Source organism: Lycium barbarum, chromosome 1, assembly GCF_019175385.1.
Source record: "Lycium barbarum isolate Lr01 chromosome 1, ASM1917538v2, whole genome shotgun sequence".
NCBI classification, from domain to species: Eukaryota; Viridiplantae; Streptophyta; class Magnoliopsida; order Solanales; family Solanaceae; genus Lycium; species Lycium barbarum.
Window position 1 is genome coordinate 57,264,115 of NC_083337.1, and position 15,713 is coordinate 57,279,827.

The window sequence follows — 15,713 nt, forward strand, 5'->3', positions numbered from 1 at the left end:
GACCTCTTTTATTCCATTCATAGGCACTGCGTTCTTTCTTTCTTCGTTCTTTCGAAAATTTCCAAACCACCAATTGTTGGTACTTTCGTTATAATAGTCGTTCTTGTCCAAAATATCCTTTGAATCTTATCATTTTCTCCATTATCCTTTGAATCTTATCATTGCTCTTAGCACAGAATCCTTACAGTTTACACCCTCTCTATCCTCGCTCATCGAACCTTTAACTATATTAATGACGCTATGACCGAGCGATCTCACATGCACATCCCTTGTAATTCATTCCATTTCCCCTTAAGATCAAATCTTTCAAATCTCACATGAATTCTCATTCCATACCATTAATTTCCCAATCAACAGTGTCGACCCATTATCCTTATTCTTTCCTTGGAGCGTAATCGGGTTCGTATCGCTAACTCGTTAAGGTATCCTCCTTACTCCTATAGTTAGAGATTTCCAATTGTTTTGCTCCCAAATGTTCTCCTCTTCCTTCGACCACCCATTAGTATATCTTTCCTACTTTCATTCTTAACCCTCCTTGGGTTTCTTCCTCCTCGAGCACTTTTATTTTGTTGTTATTTGCCGTATTTGTTCTGAAGTTTGTGAAATATTCCTCTAAACGTGCAAGTCCGTCCTATTCTTAAGTCATCTTTTCAGGAAAGCACTTCCACGTCCGAGGCAATCACATTAATATGGCTGCACATTTATCCTTTTCTATACCTTTCAAGGGCCGAAATCTCCTAACATCGCCACAAGGCTTAACCATTCTTTCCCTTACTTCACATTCCCTGTCGCAGTCACTATTCCTTCAGCCCCACTTATTGAAAATGGTTCTTGAACCTCACACATTCCTCTTTTGTTCCATATTGCCACACTTTATCCTTTTCACGTGCCTACCTTTGAATTTGTATCCAAATAGTCTCATGCTTTGCTGGTAGTTTCTCTCGGGGGTTTCACTCACCGAGGTTTCTTACCTTTCACCTTTTTCCAACATTTGATCTCACTGCCTTTCATTCACTCACTCTCTTTATTTTCCAAATATTGTTGTATTAGAATTTCCAATCTTAACCTGTAGTGAAAATAACATCAGCTTACCTTGTGACACTGATACCATTTATTTTTGCTGTCACTTGAACTTCGGTATCCTTACTCGATTGATGCCTTCCATACCGTAGCACCGGCTGCTAGGGCACACATGCCCTCCGATATAATCATATGTGGGATATCCTACGCATTCGTATATATGTATATACTTACTATCAACTAGCCCACAAAATACTTCCAAATGCTATTCAAGCCTATCCTAATTCCAGAGTTGTGATGCACTTTCTGTCTCTCCACCAATCTAGTCTGCCTCGTCCTACGCGTCCTCTTATGGTCTCCAACCATCCCGTATACTCTAGTTTCCCTTAGGCTACTCTAACATCTCATTTGTCTCTTATGCCTACATTTATGGAACTTTTAGTACACTTCCCAAGGGGTCACCCATCCTAAGATTTCTCTCACCACAGCACGCTTAACCTCGAAACTCTGATGGAATTCGGTGCGTTAGCGTTGATATAATGGCATCCACCTCATCGCATGACCTTCATTACATGATCTGGATCAAGTCGAAGCCGTACAGATTCTGAGACATTTTCATAACACGTCCTTCCCTTTACAATTACTATTTTACCCTTTTCAATCGTCAACATTCACCTTCCACTTATGTGTATAACCACCCATCATCCTAGATTCCTAGATTCCCGATGGTAGCGAATATACCTTCGTCGCCGCTACTTATGAACTAAACACTCGGTTATCAACCTATTTGAATTTTCAGTTACCATCCCTTTATAATAATCTACAGCGAAACTGATTGTCGACTTTCTCTGAAAACTTCAACAGACCTTGCTCTTACTAAACCTCGGATGTCATCCATTTTAATCCTTCGGACTACTAATCGTCTTTCTCACAACCATTTTTCATGCCATGCCCAAATCCGTAGCTCCACTAAAATATTACATCCCACTTATTGTCTATTTATGATATTTCCTTTCCATGCTTCTTCCTGTTAGGCGTACCTAACTAAATAACCTGATTAACAATTTCGGCAGAATCCCTTTTACCATTCTTACTATTCAAAATCTTTACACAGCAAATATTGACAATACCTCACAGAACATACGGCTATATGACACATTCCAGCCATCCAGAGCTTCCAGTTTCAGGTAAAAGAACAAAATATCAATACTTACCCCGGTGACTTTCCATATCGCCACTCACCTTTTTCCGTCGTATGTAAGGCTTATATAAGGAATCTCATTTCCTATGACTTGGCTCTATCGCACGATCTAAGACAGAAGGAAGGTCAACAATCCCTAGATGCCCTGTAGCCTCCTGTTTATAAATGTGGTCGGCTTCACACCTATAAACAGGACTCTACTGGACACGACTTTGCAGACAACCCCTAGGACGACCTGCTCTGATACCACTTTGTCACACCCTCATCTCGCTAGGGTGTGATGGGCACCCGACCCCATGTTCGGAGCCGAGCGAATCCGGTGACTCTTATTACACACATACTCGCTTGGACTCCTGACTCAGATAAAACGAAATACATAATAAGATCTTTCAGAAACATTCTTTTTATCGTTCTCAAATCAAAGAAAATCTGTAATCATATGGAATCTGTAACATAACATATAAAGACACATCGGCAAGTGGAGTCGCTTACAAGACTAACATCCTATACCCACGACTCTGTCTGCAAAGTCTCTAACTTCGAACAAACATCATAGCATAATACGCTGACCCGGCAACACTCCAGGGCAAACGGAGCTTACCAACTCCGCTGGACTGTCTTCTATAATGGCTTCTACTCATCTGGGTGTACCTGTGCGGCATGAAACGCAGCCCCAGAAGAAAAGGGGGTCAGTACGGAATATGTACTGAGCATGTAAGGCAGGAATACAGAAAACAGAACCATAACCGGAACAATCAGCACAAAAGTAAGTACATTACTCAAAATACCAAAATGCTTATTTTCCAAACACAAATCATATATGCCGAAGTCATATGTCAGAAGAAGTACAGAAGGTAAGTGGCTTATCTAGAATATCAAAATGCTTACTTTTCAAACACAAATGATGCATGTCAAAATCATGCATAGGGCACAGGAACATGGTCTCCACTCCTGTCTTTGGCGCCATAACACATCAGACTCCAGAAGATTTCATATCTCCGTAACATCTCCGTAACACATAACACATCATAACATATACACGGTACCCGGCCCTCTAGCGAGCGACCCGGGAAACCGGACACATCATACTCCATAACATATACACGGTACCTGGGAACCGGACACATATACACGGTACCCGGGAACCGGACACATCATACTCTGGAATTCATATATATGGAACCCGACCCTCAAACAAGGGACTCAGTTGTCACGACCCAACCCCGTAGGCCGTGACTAGTGCCCGAGTTGGGCACTCATATTCCCTGTTAACTATAATCTTTTATATCCAACATATCATGAACTTATTTGTATAAAAAGGCAGGGCGTTATTTTAAAGCTGTCACGATTCTGTATGTCATAAGCACCTGTCTCCTGAGGAGTTACCATTTTCAACAACAACATATACATATATATATATATATACGCAAGCCGACAAGGCTGGCATCACGAATAGGTACGCCCCAAACATAAGTCATGTTCGTACAACGCAACAACAACTATACACAGACCCACACAGATGTCCACAGACCTCTAAGAGTAATGACAGTATCATGTGATGGGACAGGGCCCCGCCGTACCTCGAATAAACACATACACATACAGAAAAAGGGAGTTTACCACAAGCTAGGCTCCGGAACAAAGGAGCACTCCAAAGTAGCTGAATAGATATCCTAAGCTGGCGGATCTCCAAAACGAGCGTCTGTACTTGCGGGCATGAACGCAGCCCCCCGAAGAAAGGGGGTCAGTACAGAATATGTACTGAGCATGTAAAGCATGAAACATAGTAATAGACTCATACTGAGACAAGGTGTATAGGACTCAATGCAACAAACAGAATTTCATAAAACTTGCCTTTGAACATATTTCATCTGTATCATTCTCATATCAATGTCAATATAGTGTTTTGTTATCAAAGCTGCATAATCATTCTGTATATAACATATATAACGTGTCCCGGCCCTTTAATGAGGGGCTCGGTAATTATAATCATAGCATCATAACATAAACATATACGTGTCCCGGCCCTTTTGTGAGGGACTCGGTAATAAGGAATATATGCCCTCCTGGCCACCATATCATCATATCATCATATATATATAGCATGTCCCGGCCCTCTAGTGAGGGACTCGGTGAGTAATATAGTAAATATGCGCACGAAAATGTGTCCTGGCCCAGGACTCAGTGAAGGATATAGCGGTAAGCACGAGCAGAATAATAAGCAACCACATATATGCAATTCATCTTTTGAGACTCAATAAATAAGCAACTAACCAGCTCTAAAGTATTGGGATAATAATCATATTCAATTCTTTTCAACTCTCATTATAAGCCATAGCAAGGAACGTTTCAGCTTTCATGTACATGTATCAATTTCCATGATGTAGTTTTTGAAAGTCAAGTATGCTTCTATTCATGTCATTCTTTTAAGAGTAAGAACTTCTATACATCATTCATTAGTCAATCATGTAGTAGGCTCGTGACAATAGCATTAAGGAAATATAGAATCATAAGTCATGCATGGAACTAAAGAATAGAATTTACCCCAAGGTTCATATCATTTCATACTTACGTCTAGGACATGCCAAAAGAAAGAAGGAATAGGCTTTACATACCTTTAGCGTTTAGTCGTATTATACTTGTACTTGCTGCCCAATAACACTTATCCTATATCAAGATATCAAGAGCTACGATTAGTCTACGAGGGAATTCAATACGTATTTTAACGTTAATAATCCCTTTCTAACATTTAAACGACGTTTCGTTCGCATTCAAACCAACTAGTGCTACAAGCTAATATTGCTAGTCATTCTTTCATGTATCAATCTGAACTTTTTTAAACATGACTTAAGGGACTTTGGACAGCTTGTACGTCATTCAAATCAGTCCCAAACTCACGGCCAAACAGCACATACCACAATACTATTTTCACTTAGTTATTTTCCAGTTTTAACTTACAACGACAACAACACATTTAACAACATTACCTTTACGATTCTTGGAACTGTTTTAGGATCATTTTCATTCTTACAACAGCCCACAAACCATTTCAATTTAAACTTGAATCATTAAACTTCACTTCCACTAAACGTTCACAACAATAATCAATATTCAACATACACTAATTCACTTCTAACCTCAAAACAGTCCACGGTTTTGGACTGCTTGTATACTTCAACATGATTCGTTTCTTTAACACCTCAATTCACATATTCAATGTGCATACAATACACCACAATGTCCATAGCAACAACAATCAAAACATGACACAAAACAGTCCATAAATTCCTCTAAAACAGCCCCCCTACACGGCTTCAACACAACTACAATATCTTCATGATTTTCATCCGTTTATCCATAATACAACACATTCAATCCATTTTCAATACATGTACAAGAAGATTAAGCATGATTCCATTTAACTCTACAACACACGGCTCATTTCAAATTCAAGAAAAACAGTCCAATACCAACATACAACATCATAAACAAACTTCTACAATCTTTATTCATTTACATATGTTGACACACATTCAATCCATCAACAATACATGAAAAATGAAACCAACCATGACTTCACTAAGCTCACGGCTCACCCCCAACTTCAACCTCTATATGCAAGAAAACTATTGTAACATTACAACAAGTTCTAAAACAGCCCCATCCATTATAACGTCACAATACAAATCTTAACTATCCTTAGTTCTCCAATTCCTCAAGAACAGCCCCTAACTACAATTTAACCATAACAGTGACAACCTCAAATAGCCATATAATCACATGAGAGTTTTCACCAAAAACCTTATCAAAACAGCCCACAACAACAACAACATCAACTATTATATGCAAGGAAACTGCTCTAATTTCACAACAAGTTCTAACATGATTTAAACTTTCCTTTCACCTTTTACACATAATCCATAACATTAATAACAACAACCATCCATGTACAAGAATTACTTCAATTTTGTTTCAATAGGAAACCCAAAACAGTCCATCAACACTACAACATCGAAATACAATTTTCGACCTTTATTCCACAAAATCACAAACACATGGAATCAAGTATAATTTTTACCATTGACAACAGCCCCTATACATGTCAATAACCATATTTCCAGCCCTTCAATATAAACAATTATCTACAAATATCATACCATAATAGTGACAACACTAATCAAACTCAACCCAATTAAAACAACTCCAACTCTAACCATTAAATTCCTTCATTCTCATCACATAATCCATGATCACAACAACCAAAATATTAATTCAAATCAGTCCAGCAAATTTCAATTAAAAACAGCCCCTATGGCATTCAACAACATTTCAACAACATTCCAACATTCGTACAATTCGTGTTACCAAGTTACAACTATGTTTCAACATCAAGATACATAATTTCGTGGCTTCAACCATGCTTCAACATCAAGATACATAATTTCATGATTTTCTTTCATTTCTACTCACCATAACACGTTAAAACCATCCACAACACATGCAAATTCATCCTAAAACATATAGAAAATGATCAACTCTTACCTTAGCAAATTGGCTCCTTAATTTGCAGAATTTAATGGTTTCAATTAAAGACCACTCTTGCTGCTCTCAAGGAACAAATTCACGTTCCCATAGACCTCCATTTGATTTAAAACACCATGGAAAATTAATTTGAATCAAGCTTGGTGAACTTGAATTTTTTTTTCCACCATAGTCGTGCACTCCCTCTCTATCTCTAGGGTTTTTACTACTTTGTTGAAGGTGGAAAATGAACTCTTATTCAGCTGATTTTTCCTTATATAGGCAGCCCCTAAGAGTGACAAGTGTCCCACTCAAGGCTTGAGCCAATTAAATTTGGCCACATGTGTTGGTGGGGCCCACTTAGTGCACTAGTGACTTGTTTAATGAATAATTAAATTTTAATCCCCACTTAATAATCTAATCATGGTAAATTAATCCCAACTTTCCATTAATATTATTACACTAAGTAAAATTTATAAACAATTCATTTTCTAATAGAGACCGGAAATTAAAGATTTTCTGTTTCGTGCCCGAAAATGATCCCGTCTTTAACTTGAGTCGATTCTCTTGCGAATAACTCGACGTATAAAAATACGGGATACAACATCGGTGATCCATACGCACGATACATACAGGCCCGGGACTCGGTGAAAGAGGTAATGACACATGCACGAGCAGAGTAATGAGAAACTATATGCATATAAAACAAATTCTAAGACTCGATGGTTACGTACATAAGTCGACACTTGAGGGTCATAAACACGTTTCAAGTCGATCCGACTTAGTATGAAAAGGTTATGGACGTTTTAGTACAGAACCTTCTATGAACGTTTCAGGAGCTATTTTTGGAAAATCAAAGCAAAAATCATATCAAGTACCCTTCGAATATCGCTATGGATCAAATCAACATAGAACTTTTGGAACCATACACACGTATCAAGACATAGAAAAACAATTCTGGAAGTCAAGAACGTTAGCCATCCTAGTGGCTCTAAGAATAGAAGTTTCTTTGAAATCATACACATACCTTGTCTGTTCATTTCACAAGGATCATGCCAAAAGAAAGAAAGGGTAAGCCTTACATACCTGTCCCACGTCCGATTAGCTACGTTTATTCGTCCAATCTTGCTAATCTACATTCAAGAGAATTGACATAATCATTAGACTCATTATCATATACTTGTCTTAGTCCTTCAAATGAATTCATTTATAATATGCCGAAATTTCGGCAGCATTTCCCCTGTAAATACACCATCCCCGAGAATCAAACTCGGCCAATTTATCAACAACAATCCGAGAATTTAACTCGGCCAAATAATCAACAACGATACCAACAATCATACTAACAACTTCAACAATCAATCCAAAATATATTCTAACATGGTTCAAGAACTTTCAAACAATTCACATAATGTTCAAACAACCCAACCAACATACCACTTCACCCGAAACCTTACAAATTCAACAAGAACAATAACAACACATTTCTTCTCTTCCAAGTTCATGAACTACACCAACAATCTACACACTAACAACTTCATCAATTAATCCAAAATACATTCTAACGTTAGTAAATTCTTTTACATAATCCAATGACATTTTTCTTATATTCAATACAATCACAACAACCCAACTTACAATCTTCCAAACACATCTCTTGCTTCCAAATTCATGAGTCATATCCACAACCCACATAATACAAATTCATTCATACAAATGTAAGGAATCATACTAATATCACATTAACTTCTTCAATAATCCACAAATGATTTCCACTTCATTTCAAACCATTAAATCTTCATTTACATACCTGTCCCACGTCCGATTAGCTACGTTTATTCGTCCAATCTTGCTAGTCTACATTCAAGAGAATTGACATAATCATTAGACTCATTATCATATACTTGTCTTAGTCCTTCAAATGAATTCATTTATAATATGCCGAAATTTCGGCAGTATTTCCCCTGTAAATACACCATCCCCGGGAATCTAACTCAGCCAATTTATCAACAACAATCCGAGAATTCAACTCGGCCAAATTATCAACAACGATACCAACAATCAGACTAACAACTTCAATAATCAATCCAAAATATATTCTAACATGGTTCAAGAACTTTCAAACAATTCACATAATGTTCAAACAACCCAAGAAACATACCACTTCACCCGAAACCTTCCAAATTCAACAAGAACAATAACAACACATTTCTTCTCTTCCAAGTTCATGAACTACACCAACAATCTACACACTAACAACTTTATCAATTAATCCAAAATACATTCTAACGTTAGTAACTTCTTTTACATAATCCAACGACATTTTTCTTATATTCAATACAATCACAACAACCCAACTTACAATCTTCCAAACACATCTCTTGCTTCCAAATTCATGAGTCATATCCACAACCCACACATTAACAAATTCATTCATACAAATATAAGGAATCATACTAATATCACATTAACTTCTTCAATAATCCACAAATTATTTCCACTTCATTTCAAACCATTAAATCTTTATTTAACATCATAGAATCCACAACACAACAACCAAGATACTAAGTAAATTTAATTCATTCCTTCTACACAAAACAGCCCACTCACGGCTACAACATCAACACACCTAGTTTCAAGAATTTATCCATTTCTACACCCAACAACATGCATAAACCATCCATAACATATAAAAGAGGATTAAACCTTACCTTTTCCACTTAGCTCTTCAACTTGGCTAGAGTTGTGCCTTGCAAGAATGAATGGTTTGCTTGCTCCAACTACTACTCCACGTTATAGAGGACCTTCCAATTGGTAGAAAAGCTAGAAGAAAATAATTTTTGATCAAATCTTTTCCAAGGTTTTTGTTTGGTTGTACATGGCCGAATGGCCTCCTTCTTGCTTTCTCCAAGTTTCTTGAAATTTCCAAGTAGTGAATATGAAAAATATGGTGAGTTAATCATCTTTTTCTAATTATATAATTTATCCATGTGGGCCAAGGCCCACACCCACACCACACGGCCACTTGGCCCATTTGTTTCAAGAATTATAATTTTTTCCAGAATCAACTTTTAACCCCAAAATTTTCCTTAATATCTCCATGAGCCACCTTGTGAATTTCCCCTTTTACCCCTAGCCTTTCTTAATATTTCCACATCAATAATTTTCATAAGCAACTTGTATATTAAACAAGATCAAAATATGGCCTTGCCCTTAACTTCTGGCAATTATCTTGAATTATCCGAACGTACAAAATACGGGCTATAACAATGTGGTCAACCAGGCCATATCATGCGTGATTGCCCCTCAGTACATGGTAGAGGTAGGACCCAACCATCAGGGTCGGCAGCCGGATCATCAGCATCTGTACGCCCTACGGGGCTAGCTTCACATGCGCCAATCGGCCATGGTAGAGGTAGAGGGTGAGCTCCCACTTCTAGCGGTCCTCAGCACCGTATTTATGCTTTGGCTGGATGCTAAGATCTTGAGTCTTCTCCTGACGTGGTCGCAGGTATATTATTGGTATTCTCTCGTGATGTATATGCTTTGTTTGATCCGGGCTCCACATTATCATATGTTACACCATATATTGCGGGTCGATTTATAGTCGAGCCGGAGTTGATCAAACCTTTTGAGGTGTCTATACCCGTGGGTGAATCGGTAATAGCTAGCCGAGTATATAGAGATTGTGTAGTTATGATTTGTGATCGTCGTTCCATGATTGATTTGCATGAACTAAAGATGGTAGATTTTGATGTCATTATGGGTATGGATTGGTTGGCTTCTTGTTATGCCAATGTTGATTGCCGGATGAAGATGGTTCGTTTCCAGTTTCCGGGAGAACCAGTTTTAGAATGGAAAGGAAATACGGCATCACCAAAGGGTAGGTTTATTTCCTACCTAAAGCCAAGGAAGATGATCACAAAAGGGTGCATTTATCACCTAGTGCGAGTTCAAGATGTAGAAGCTGAGTCACCAACTCTTCAGTCAGTTCCCGTAGTGAGTGAATTTCCGGATGTATTCCCGGAAGAGCTTCCAGGCCTTCCTCCTGAGCGGGAGATCGATTTTGCTATTGATGTGTTGCCAGACACTAAGCCAATATCTATTCTTCCCTATAGAATGGCACCCGCAGAATTGAAAGAGTTGAAGGAACAATTGAAAGACTTGCTCGAGAAAGGCTTCATTAGGCCTAGTTCATCCCCATGGGGAGCACCCATATTATTTGTCCGAAAGAAAGATGGCTCTTTGAGAATGTGCATTGATTATAGACAATTGAATAAAGTGACGATCAAGAACAAATATCCACTTCCGAGGATTGATGACTTATTTGATCAATTACAAGGTGCCAAATGGTTTTCAAAGATTGATTTGAGGTCCGGGTATCACCAAGTGAGAGTTAGGGAGAAAGATATCCCTAAGACAGCTTTCAGAACAAGATATGGCCATTTTGTGTTCCGAGTAATGTCGTTTGGGCTAACTAATGCGCCGACAGTATTTATGGATCTGATGAACAATGTATTCAGGCCTTTTCTGGATCTATTCGTGATTGTATTCATCGATGATATCTTGGTGTATTCTAGATCGGAGGCCGAGCATGCGGATCATTTGCGTATTGTCCTCGGAGTTCTTCGAACTCGAGAGTTGTTTGCGAAATTTTCTAAGTGTGAGTTTTGGTTGAACTCAGTATCATTTCTGGGCCATATTGTTGCGGCCGATGGTATTCGGGTAGATAGCCAAAAGATTGAGGCCGTGAAGACTTGGCCAAGGCCCACAACTCCTACAGAGGTTCGTAGCTTTCTAGGCTTAGCAGGTTATTATAGGAGATTCGTTGAGGGTTTTTCTTCTATTTCTGCACCACTCACAAAGTTGACCCAGAAATCGGCAAAGTTTCAATGGACAGATGCTTGTGAACGTAGCTTCCAAGAGTTGAAAGATAGGTTGACTTCCGCACCAGTCTTGACACTTCCAGAGGGATTGGAAGGATATGTTGTTTATTGTGATGCCTCAGGTGTTGGGCTAGGCTGTGTATTGATGCAGCACGGTAAGGTGATTGCGTATGCTTCAAGGCAATTACAGAAACATGAGCAGAATTATCCAACACATGATTTAGAATTGGCTGCGGTGGTCCATGCATTAAAGATATGGAGACATTACATATATGGTGCCCATGTGGATATTTATACAGATCATAAGAGTCTCCAGTATATTTTCAAGTAGAAAGAGTTGAATTTGCGGCAACGACGATGGTTGGAGTTGCTAAAAGATTATGATGTTGATATCTTGTATCACCCCGGAAAGGCCAACGTTGTGGCTGATGCTCTTAGCCGCAGATCCATGGGAAGTCTATATGAAGTGCGACAAGAGAAGAGAGAAATGACTCGTGAGCTCCAACAGCTAGCTAGCCTAGGAGTCCGAGTGATGGACTGAGGTAGTCGGGGGACCACTATTCAGAATTCAGCAGTTTCGTCCCTAGTAGCGGAAGTGAAAGCGCAGCAATATGAGGATGCTATGCTAGTGCAGTTCAGAGATACACACCCTCAGAAAGAGGAGTCATCATTTGATGTTTTAGGAGACGGAGTCCTTCGAAGTCGAGGCAGATTATGTGTTCCCGATGTGGCGGGGCTACGCCACCAAATATTGAGACAAACTCATTGTTCCCGTTATTCTGTCCACCCCGGAGCGACGAAAATGTATCATGATCTCAAGTCTGTATATTGGTGGAATGGGATGAACAGAGATGTCGCGGAATTTGTGGCTCAATGTCCTAATTGCCGACAAGTGAAAATCGAGCACCAAAAGCCGGGCGGATTGTTGCAAGCTATAGAAATCCCAACTTGAAAGTGGGAAGTGATTAATATGGATTTCATTACAGGCTTACCCCGTACTCGACGTAAGTATGATTCCATATGGGTGATTGTTGATAGACTCACTAAATCAGCTCATGTCTTACCAGTCAGAACGACGTACGTGGCAGAAGATTATGCAAAGCTTTACCTTAAAGAGATAGTGAGACTCCATGGTGTTCCAGTATCGATTATCTCAGACAGACGAACTCAGTTTACAGCTAATTTTTGGACGTCTTTCCAAGAGGGTCTAGGGACCAAAGTGAGCCTTAGCACGGCATTTCACCCACAGACCGATGGGCAAGCCGAACGTACTATTCAGACTCTTGAAGATATGTTACGGGCATGTATGATAGATTTTGGAGGTAGTTGGGATGATCATTTGCCACTCATTGAATTTGCTTACAATAATAGTTATCATTCTAGCATTCAAATGGCACCATATGAGGCTTTATATGGGCAAAAATGTAGATCCCCAATTGGGTGGTTCGAGGTAGGCGAGACTAAATTCGTCGGGCCAGACTTGGTCCAGCAAGCCATAGAGAAAGTCAAGCTCATACAAGATCGGTTGCTAGCAGCTCAAAGTCGCCAAAAGTCCTATACGGATAATCGTCGAAGGGACTTAGAGTTCCAAATTAAAGATTGGGTATTCTTGAAAGTGTCGCCAATGAAGGGCGTTATCAGATTTGGTAGAAAGGGGAAGCTTAGTCCCCAGTATATAGGGCCTTATGAGATTGTGCGCAAAATAGGAAAAGTGGCCTATGAGTTAGATCTACCTCCAGATTTGGAGTCAGTCCATCCCGTTTTCCATGTCTCGATGCTTCAGAAATGTGTTGGAGATCCTACGAGGATCGCCCCAGTAAATGATGTTCAAGTGACAGAAAAGTTAATTTATGATGAAATACCCATTGCCATATTAGATAGGCAAGTACGGAGGCTTAGAAACAAAGAAGTGGCCTCAGTCAGAGTTCTGTGGAGAAATAACAACCGATAGGAAATGACATGGGAAGCGGAGGAAAATATGCGATCCAAATACCCACATTTATTTCAGCCTTTTGACGAGGGCCAAGATGAGACGTCAAAATCATAAGGTATGCATGATTTCCCTTTTTGTGCTTTGGGTCGTGTGCGACCAAATTTTTAAATACTATTATGTTGTGGCCCTGTGAGGCATCAATATTATGGGTTGTTGTGACAGGTTAGTAGTTCCATATTATAGGGGAAACTCTGGCAAAATTTTTATAGAACTCCCGAACACTTTATCATTCGAGGACGAATGTTCTTAAGGGGGGAAGAATGTTACACCTCGGAAATTTTCCGTTGGTACGCAAATGAATGAACTAGTGATGAGTACAAGTGTATGATGTTCCGTGAATGAGAAATGAGGTTTGATGACCTTAGGCGAGATTTCAAAGGCATCCGATGTAAGACTAGGAAGTTGGCTAAGCTAAGGCAAGGTATGTGGTGAGCAATGCATGTAAATGGATGTGGATGATTAGAATGCAAAGTCTAAGAAATGTGAAAAGTTGCAGGTTTGCAAACTGGTCAGCTGGTCGTAAAGTGAAATACGGACCGTAAAATGGTATACGGTCCGTAAACTGGCCAGTCGTATTTTGGCATTCAAAACCTCAACTTTCTGCCAATTGATCAAATCGTAAATCACCATGTTGCTACCTGAGTTTCTGGTTTTGTTATGGTTAAAAACGACCACGAAAGACGGTCCGTAAACTGCAATACGGACCGTAAACCACAATTACGACCACTGTGCACTTCAAAATCAGATTTTCAAGTCATTAAATAAGGGGACCAAGGATTATTTCATTTCACTTCTACATCACACCCCTTCTCTCTAAAACATCTCTTTACATTTATTATACAAGTTTTCAAGGATTATAAGTCATCAACAACACAAAACAAGTGAGTCAAGAGTAAGCAAGCCCATTAAAGATCATCCAAGTCAAGGAATCCAAATGGAGAAAAACTAGGGTTTTTGCTCAAGTGGAGTATTATCAACAAAGTCTTGTTCCTACAACTTCTAAGGTAATATTCATGATATTTATATGTTGTTTGAGGTATTTGAGAGTTAAAATGCTTGGACATTAGAAGAGTATAGCAAAATGGGTCATGAATGATGAATAGTGACGTTTTGAGAAATAGTTCGAATTGAATCATGATTGTTGTTGTGTTGTGACATGAATGTGTTATAAATGACGTTAAGACCATGAAATAGACATTGTAAATGAATGGACGAAGTTGGGTGTTGTGACCATGAATATGGATAAATGAAAGTGAATTGAGAAACCTAGATAATATGGATGATTAATGGCCATTGTTATGATATTGTGAATGTGTTGTTGACGTTTGGAAATCGAATTACGATATGGAGGAATGTCGTATAAATAAAGGAAATGCTGTCCGATTTTCTCTAGCTTTAGCCATGTGTGCTAATTGTCGATTCTAATGATAGTACGACTTTAATGAAGGTAGAAACGTGAGCATCCAAGGAGTACATGCAAGTGTAGAATAGTTCAACGAAAAGGTATGTAAGGCTAACTCTTCTTTCATAAGGCATGGTTCTTTGGCCAAACCTCAAATCCTCTATAAGCTTATGATGTCTTCAATGACTTATATTCCGAGCTAGTAAGCTCACGATGCTTGATATGCACTACGATTGTACTAAGTTCCTCACATGACGAATAAGCCTATAATATAGATGTAACGATAATGGTGATGATAGTATGATGATGAGAGCAAAATGATACCAAATATGCTTATGAGCTAATATATATGTATATGTGCCTATGAAGGGCTACAGTGGAACCCCGAGCTTATAATGCCGGGTAGAATATATGTATATGAATATGTATAGAGTATGTATATGATTACGTAACGCGCGCACACATCTGCAGATGGTACGGATAACCTTGAAGCCTTGGTAGGGCCAGGTAGATATAACCTTGAGTCTGGTTGGGCAAGTATGTATGAAACACCGAACCTCTATGGTCGGGTACGCTATGTATACCTGTATATATATATATGTATATACTATGTAAATGACATCATTAAGAGTACGAATATGTTATGTATATGAGATGTAAATGATCATGAGGATAACAAAGTGCGGATAT